This window comes from Capra hircus, chromosome 4 (assembly GCF_001704415.2).
Source record: "Capra hircus breed San Clemente chromosome 4, ASM170441v1, whole genome shotgun sequence".
NCBI classification, from domain to species: domain Eukaryota; kingdom Metazoa; phylum Chordata; class Mammalia; order Artiodactyla; family Bovidae; genus Capra; species Capra hircus.
This window is the reverse complement of record NC_030811.1, coordinates 107,623,911-107,631,921: the sequence shown is the minus strand read 5'-3', so window position 1 is coordinate 107,631,921 and position 8,011 is coordinate 107,623,911. Positions and strand designations below refer to the sequence as shown.

The following is an 8,011-nucleotide window of genomic DNA, read 5'->3' as shown; positions in this document are numbered from 1 at the left end:
AATGCTACCATAAATGCTACATAGATGGATAAGGAGTTTATTTTCAAATAAGATTTTTTTTGTACATTTAAATTTTTGAAACCTATAAAAGTATAAGCTATTAAAAAATGAGGTGAATAAAATTTTAGGAGAAAAGAACCCTAACTTATATGTTGGAGATATAGAACTCTAAACCCATGAGCGGGGGTCCTTAGACTGCATTGTGTAGACTGGACTCCATCTTCTAGAATATCTGATTCTTTCCAGCCTTCAGAGATCAAGTTGCAGGGCTGGAAAGAAACATCCTGTGGTTAACAGTGCCACCTAGAGGACACGCAGAATATTTCAGTTTGTTTTCTTTGTGCTTTTCTGGGATGAGGAGAGTGGGGAGGGAGGGAACGTCAGAATAAGCTGACCAGGGCACAGGGGAGGAGAGTGATTTTTCCCATTAGCGTTGCTAGTTATTGTGAGCCTAATTTTTCAGATAAGCATATTGAAAGCTTAGACCTTAGGACTGGTTACAGATAGTGGCTCTCTCACTCACCGTTTGTTCCTCCCAGCGGCAGGGCTACAGGTAAAGGCACTTAATATCTCAGATCCACAGCATCTATTCTGTAAAACAAGAAATAGGCTATACATATGTGTGTGTATATATATATATACACATACATACATAGGGATTGGTGTTTCTCAGTTTACTCCTCAAAAACTAAATTTTTATAGTATCTGGAAATTGGTGCGGGCGAGCTTCCCTGGTGGTTCAGACAGTAAAATATTCACCTGCGATGCAGGAGAGCCGGGTTCAATCCCTGGGTCGGGAAGATCCCCTGGAGAAGGGAATGGCAACCCACTCCAGTATTCTTGCCGGGAGAATCCCATGGACAGAGAAATTTGGTCAGCTACAGTCCATAGGATTGCACAGAGTCGGACATGACCGAGTGACTAACACACACACATCCATGTATATATCACAGGCGAATGGCTCACAGTGTTTTTTTACATTTATTTTATTGAAGTATAGTTGATTTGCAATATTGGGTTCGTTTTTTCTATATAGCAAAAGTGATTCAGTTATGCGCATCTTTTTTCCACATTCTTTTCTGTTCTGGTGTATTACAGGATACTGAATATACTTCCCCGTGCTATACAGGACCTTGTTGTTTATCTCCACTACCCTTAATAGTTTGTGTCTGTTAATCCCAAACCCTCAATCCATTGCCCCCATCCCCTTGCCCCCTTGGCAACACGAATCTGTCCTCTACATCCGTGATTCTGTCTCTGTTTTGTAGAAATGTTTACTTATGTCATATTTTAGATCCCACCTACAAGTGATATCATATGCTGTTTGGCTTTCTCTGGCTTACTTCACTTAGTATGATAATCTCGAGGTCCATCCATGTTGCTGACTTACTTCATTCTTTTGTGTGCCTGAGTAGTATTCTGTGGTGTATCCATACCACATCTTCTTTATACAACATCTGTTGATGACATTTAGCTTGTTTCCTTGTCTCAGCTATTATACATAGTGCTGCTATGAATGTAGAGGGGACATGTGTCTTTTTGAACTATAGTTTTTTTCTGGATATATGCTCAGGAGCCTCCCAATATCTTAAGAGATGTATTTTGCTAGAGAAACTCCAAATCTGGCAGTCAGCAGCCTGTGATTATTTAATCTTTCAGTTCACTTCAGTTCAGTGGCTCAGCAGTGTTTGACTCTTTGCGACCCCATGAATCACAGCACGCCAGGCCTCCCTGTCCATCACCTTCTCCCGGAGTTCACTCAAACTCATGTCTATCAAGTCGGTGATGCAATCCAGCCATCTCATCCTCTATCATCCCCTTCTCCTCCTGCCCTCAATCCCTCCCAGCATCAGAGACTTTTCCAATGAGTCAACTCATCACATCAGCTGGCCAAGGTATTGGAGTTTCAGCTTCAGCATCAGTCCTTCCAATGAACACCCAGGACTGACCTCCTTTAGGATGGACTGGTTAGATCTCCTTGCAGTCCAAGGGACTCTCAAGAGTATCCTCCAACACCACAGTTCAAAAGCATCAATTCTTTGGTGCTCAGCTTTCTTCACGGTCCAACTCTCACCTCCATACATGACCACTGGAAAAACCATAGCCTTGACTAGATGGACCTTAGTTGCAAAGTAATGTCTCTGCTTTTTAATATGCTATCTAGGTTGTTCATAACTTTCCTTCCAAGGAGTAAACATCTTTTAATTTCATAGCTGCAGTCACCATCTTCAGTGATTTTGGAGCCCCAGAAAATAAAGTCTGACACTGTTTCCACTGTTTCCCCATCTATTTCCCATGAAGTGATGGGACCAGACAGTCCTAAATACATGAAATCCATTCTAAGAGGAAGAGAGCTGCTCATGAGAAGGGTCCTCCTTCTCCTCCCAATCTCCAGCTCACAGGGGCTAGGGAAATACAAGACAAAGGTGATGACTCCAGAGAGCAGAGCAGAGCAGCCAGGTTGGCTACGGAGCTCACTACCTCCAGGTCAGGGAAACCTTGCCCTCCTGTCCTGTGAGTGCCGGACCAGAGACCACTTCGTGCTGTTTCCCTTACCGAATGGACATTCTGGTTTGATTCCCCTGTTCTTTCACGTGTGCCTTTCGGTTTTTTAGGAACCACAGATTGCTGGGCCAGGCGGAGCCCCATCAAGCCCTGACCAAGAAGACTGCACGTCACCTAGAAATCTTGACCTTGGAGCAGGAGCCACACGGGTCTCTGTGCTGTCTCCCTCTGGGAAGGGGGTGAGTGCAATTTTATAGCATGTAATTATGGCTTCATTACAGCTACAGCATGGATATTTTTTAAGGTGTGTGTGTGTGAATAAAAAGTATGTGGATGTTGAGCTGTCGAAGGGGTGGATGACAACACAGATGTGCAGTGTTCCCCAGCCAGTGCCCAGGCATCCGTCTCCTCATAACACTCTGACCTTTCACTGAACAGCCAGCATCCCCACTTCCCACCCAATCCATGTAGTTTGTGGGGGATTCGGGCTCTGTCACATGACTCAGTCCTGTCCAATCAGAGCACTGAATCAGAGCCTGTTAGAGAAGAGGCCCAGGACAGAAGGGAAGTGGAACAGAAAAGGAGGGGAAAACAAGGGAGCCAGTGAGCAGACAGAGAGGAAAAGAAAGAGAGAAATCACAGGCCTTGGGGACGTTGCCTTTGGATTAAGGCTCATTGGAAAAGCTACATCTACCTCCAGTATGGTTAGTCCAGAGAAAACAAACATCTTGCTGAGGCCATGGGAGCTGGGCTTTCTATCTCTTGCAATCAGAAAAAAATCAAACTCATTTAAATGGCTCTCAAACCAAAAGAAGCTCCAACTCATTTATAATAAAAACACAAAAAATAAAACTGAGGAAACTTTTTTTTTTTTCCTCACTCTCAGATTGATTAGAAAAAATCCTAAACACATTGCATTGGCCAAGCTGTGGGAAATAGACAATTTCATACATGGTTGGCGGGTGCATAAGCTGGTATGAGCCCTGTAGAGGGCAATTTGGAAATGTCAATAAACTTTGCAGATGCATGTATTCTCAATACTTTCATATATATTCACACACATGCAAAATGAAGTTATGCAAAGCTACTTATTTTAGCATTATTTTTATTGGATTTTTATTAAAATCCACATACATACTCATCACTAGAGACCTGAGAGGATAAATGTAGCTGCTTCCATGTTGTGAGAATACTTTGAGGATTAAAAAAAGAGAGAGAGAGGAAATTTTATGTGTTGATATAAAAGATTTCTAAGATATAGTGTTAATGTGTTAATGGAACGATCAAGATGGAGAAAAAAATTACAGTGTGCTATGCAAAATTTTAAAAAAGGTAGTTTAAAAAAATATTTTCTTATATATGAATAAAACTTATTCTAGAAGTACAAAATAAGCTGATAACTAGTAACTTTTGGTATGGATCTGATGAAACAGAAGTTTTTCCCCACTACATTCTTTTGCACTTTTTTGTTTGCTTTTGAGCCGTTATAAATATATTCCGTCAGTTCAGTTCAGTTGCTCAGTCGGGTCCGACTCTGCGACCCCATGGACTTACCTGTTCAAAAATCAAACAAATTAAAAATAGAAAGAGTCCTAACTAGAGGACATACAGGACCTACATACAAAACAACAGAAACATATTCTGGATGCTGGCACCGGGCTCCCTAGATTAGATGCCGCTTCTTGTATCCTTCTAGGACGCCGGATCCATGGTCCCCGCGGGAGAGCCCTGCGGCAAAACTGGGAAGATATATTCTATGATGAGGGCGACACCTACAGGGCAAGCTGCGAACTTTTCTTCTGATTTTCGTTCTGACTGACAAATTTAGCAGGAAGTGCAGCGAGAATGAATTTCCCACTAGAGCTGCTAGATACAAAAGTTTTGCTAATAATGATAGAGATATTACAAACAAAACTATTTTAATATAAGGTACACAGGGAAGCAGGATGAAAAAGAGGGATGACGGAAGGCTCCTCTGATTACAAATATTGGCTTTGTCACTCCCCAGCTGTATGGCTTCACGTTTCTGAGCAGTAGAATTCACACTTATGAAATGAGAATAATAATACTTACCTTACAGGGTTATTGCCCCCTAATGTTTTAAGCGAGATTCATAGCCAGGAAAACCTTAAGCCCAACAAAGAGTAGCTTGCCAATGTTCAAGGTCCAAGGTCATTCCAGGCCCTCAAACCTACTCTTTCAGGAAATGAGATGCCAAACAAATGCAACTCATAGAAGGGGCACATCATCTAAGGTCACCACCTCAAATGGGGCCAGGGAAGATAAAGAGAAGAGAGCCTTCCGGGGTGACGGCATTAAATGACTAATGAACTCACCTCACTAGGACCAGGGGTCTCAGGACGTGTTCCAAGTCAGGGCCCGCTGTGGGAAGTTCCCCACTCTCCTCTTTTTCCAAGGGAAGGTTTTACTTTGCTTGTCATTATCTCTTCCTATAAGTGTATAATGAGAGTTATAGTTTTCATTTAATCATAATTTGCTGGACTGCGAGAAGCCACTTCAGGACTCGACCAAGAATAATACTCAAAACCTAGAGATTCTGGGGTGGCAAAGTAACTAGTTTGCTTATGAGCTTGGGGTTGTTTACCTCACCTCCTTCTAAGATGAGGGTGTTCCGGGGGCCAGCGTGAGGAATCCCGCCCGTGACAAGGTCACGCGGAAGGAAGTCTGACAAAACGCAAGGACGTGATCAGGCTTCAGGGGTTCCCCCTGAAATTTCCTGAGCATCCACCCCCCAAGACCAGAGTCTGCCTGCTTTACTGTGTTATGCTTTCCACCTACTCTTCTGACATTAACAGGGGGCTGTCCCCCCACCACCTTTTGCTGGAAAAAATTAGAGCTTTTAGATAGTAAATCTCCTGGGCATAATACTAGTGTTTCAATCTAAAAACCCCTCTGATGGCTTTCTAGCCTGCCTGCAGGACTCGTACAGCTGCGCATGTGATTGCGGCAGCCTCCCGACTGCGGGAGGCACAGGAAGCTTAAAACATCCTAGGAATGTAGGGGCTTCCGAGGAGTCAAAATCATTAGAATAGGACTGATTAAAGGTTTCATTTGTTGAGCCAATACTTGCTGCCAAATTTTCATATCTTTTATTTGTTGATATAGTTGGTATATAGAAAAAACAAGAAGCAACATTAGATCTTTGAGTTAAGTACCTTCTTTGTGATAACCCACTGCGCCATTGTTCTATAGAGATGTAACTTTAGCACTTTAAGGAGATGCAGATTAAAGAAAAACACTTCAGGGGAAACGAAATTAACATTCATTAAGGAAGAGAGCCAAAAAGTGTTAGCAAGCCTCTTGGCCAGAAGATAATGTAAATCACCTGAGACCTTTTGTATACAAAAAGATATACAGAAAAAGAGTCTGGGCTGCTAACGCTACATAATTTTGTATTACCCATTGATCTCTATTTATAATCAAAATTATAAAAGGCCTTGAAGGACAATAGAGGAGGGGCCAATCATTGGAAGGACTGGTTTCCCCCGTGTCTCCTCTTTAACTTCAGGCTGAATTCCCATCTGGGGTGTGGAGGCTCGCCATGTCTACTTACTTGTCCCAGCTTCTAAGATCCGTAAGAGAGCCCAAGGCGGGGCACTCTCCGATATTCAAACGGGCACCGGCCTAACGTAGACGGTGCAAACTCCTTGTCTGGAACTTTATTGGCTTTCCACGTAAACCAAGTTATTCAGCCTCTTTTCTCCACTTAATTTTCCTGCTACACTATTTCTTCATAATCTAATCTTATATTAATAAATAAATAAGTTTTTCCCTCGCCAACACCGTCCCCACTTCAAATTCCCTGGATCCACCGGGGCTGGACCCCGGCAAGGATGAGCACAGCTTTTATTGTGAGTAGCAGAGTTGCATGATTTCAATATGGGCGTCTTGGAAGATACATGCGTGGATAGAAGCGAGTATGGTCCTGTGACTCGGGCCTGGGCAAAGAAGCAGGACCTCTCTCTGTCTACAGTGATGGTTCAAGGACAGGCGTATAATAAAACTGGAATCAATGAGCATCAGACCTAGTCTTTTTGCTGAACCTGAAGCTTGAGGATGAAAACCTGGTGCTGCCTGGGGCCACTACGAGGAGACAGTCTCAGAATAGAGCCAAGCAGATGGAAAATTCGGAGGGCCAGAGGCAGAGAGACTGAGAGAGAAAAGACGGGGGGCACAGAGGGAGAGGGAGGTCAGCCTTGATGATATCTTTTGAGTCCTTGCATCAAGACGTGTCTCTAGATATACCAACTCACTTTTCCTTTATGTGAATCTTATTTCTTCTCTGTTGCTTAAACCAGATTAAGTTGAGTTTAATACCACTTGAAACTGAGTGAGTTCTTAATGAACTTCTGTGAAAATGTTACATCCCTTCATTTAAAAAAGAAATGCAACAACTACACAGAGATACGCTTTTCACCTACCGTATCGTCAAAAACACAAGCTTTTGATAGCACACGTTTGGACAAGCTGTGGGATTAAAGTTATTCACATACAGGACCATATGTATACACATATATGTGTATATACTTGCGTGCATGCTAAATTGCTTCAGTCTTGTCTGACTCTTTGCCACTCTATGGACTGTAGCCTGGTAGTCTCCTCTGTCCCTGGGATTCTCCAGCTGGGAAAACTGAAATGGGTTGCCACGCTCTCCTCCAGGGGATCTTCCCGACCCAGGATCCAACCTGGATCACAAGGCAGATGGATCCTTTATTGCTGAACCACCAGAGAAGTCCAGATAGATAGATAGATAGATAGATAGATAGATAGATAGAGATAGGTATGTGTGTGTATATATATATATATATATATAGTTCCTCTGGAGAACCCTAACTAATACATCATCCCTCTTAAAATGTTTCCTTCATCATCTTCTCTTCAGTTAAATCCCTTGAATATGCTACTTGTCTCCTGTGATAGACTTCACTGATACAGTAAGTGGTATAAAAAATGGCTCAAGGAAATAAACCCTCCAGATGGGACTCTGAGATTCCATTGCCAATACCTTTGATAAGCTCACAGATATCCTCTCCCAGGGGGAAGCAGGATAATAGTATCCCTGATATGGAGCAATATCATGGTCACCCAAGATAGCACTGCTGTGGGATGCAGTACAAGTGAATGGCGAGACAAGATCAAGTAACTAACGTGCGTAATTGCTCTGGCAACAGTGGTGATTATAATTAGCAGCCTGGATGCTCCTGACAGCTTGGAGAGCTTACAAAAAAGGGAAAATTTTTTAAGCCTAGAGACTTGAAACTTTAAGTTGTGGAACAGGAAGAGAATCAGAAAACGTCAATGGTGGCCTTAAAAAAATTATTTTCTAGAGAACACACACAACCAAAATTTAGGTCCAAAGACTAACTTCAGGTGTAAGGGAGAAATAGTACTAGTCAAGTGTCCAATCTCTCTAGGTTATCATATGCCAGTTAAGGCACTAGTTAATGAGTGTGGGTGGGATTCTGAGACTTAAATAGGAATATTT

General features: G+C 42.6%; 1 long non-coding RNA gene across 1 annotated transcript; it reads right to left on the bottom strand.

The window, feature by feature from the left end:
* LOC108635922 lies at positions 243–4,949 on the bottom strand. The gene is made up of 3 exons (XR_001918018.1): positions 4,842–4,949; positions 524–591; positions 243–269 (listed from the first exon to the last, which is right to left on the bottom strand). It is a non-coding gene; the product is annotated as an uncharacterized LOC108635922 (long non-coding RNA).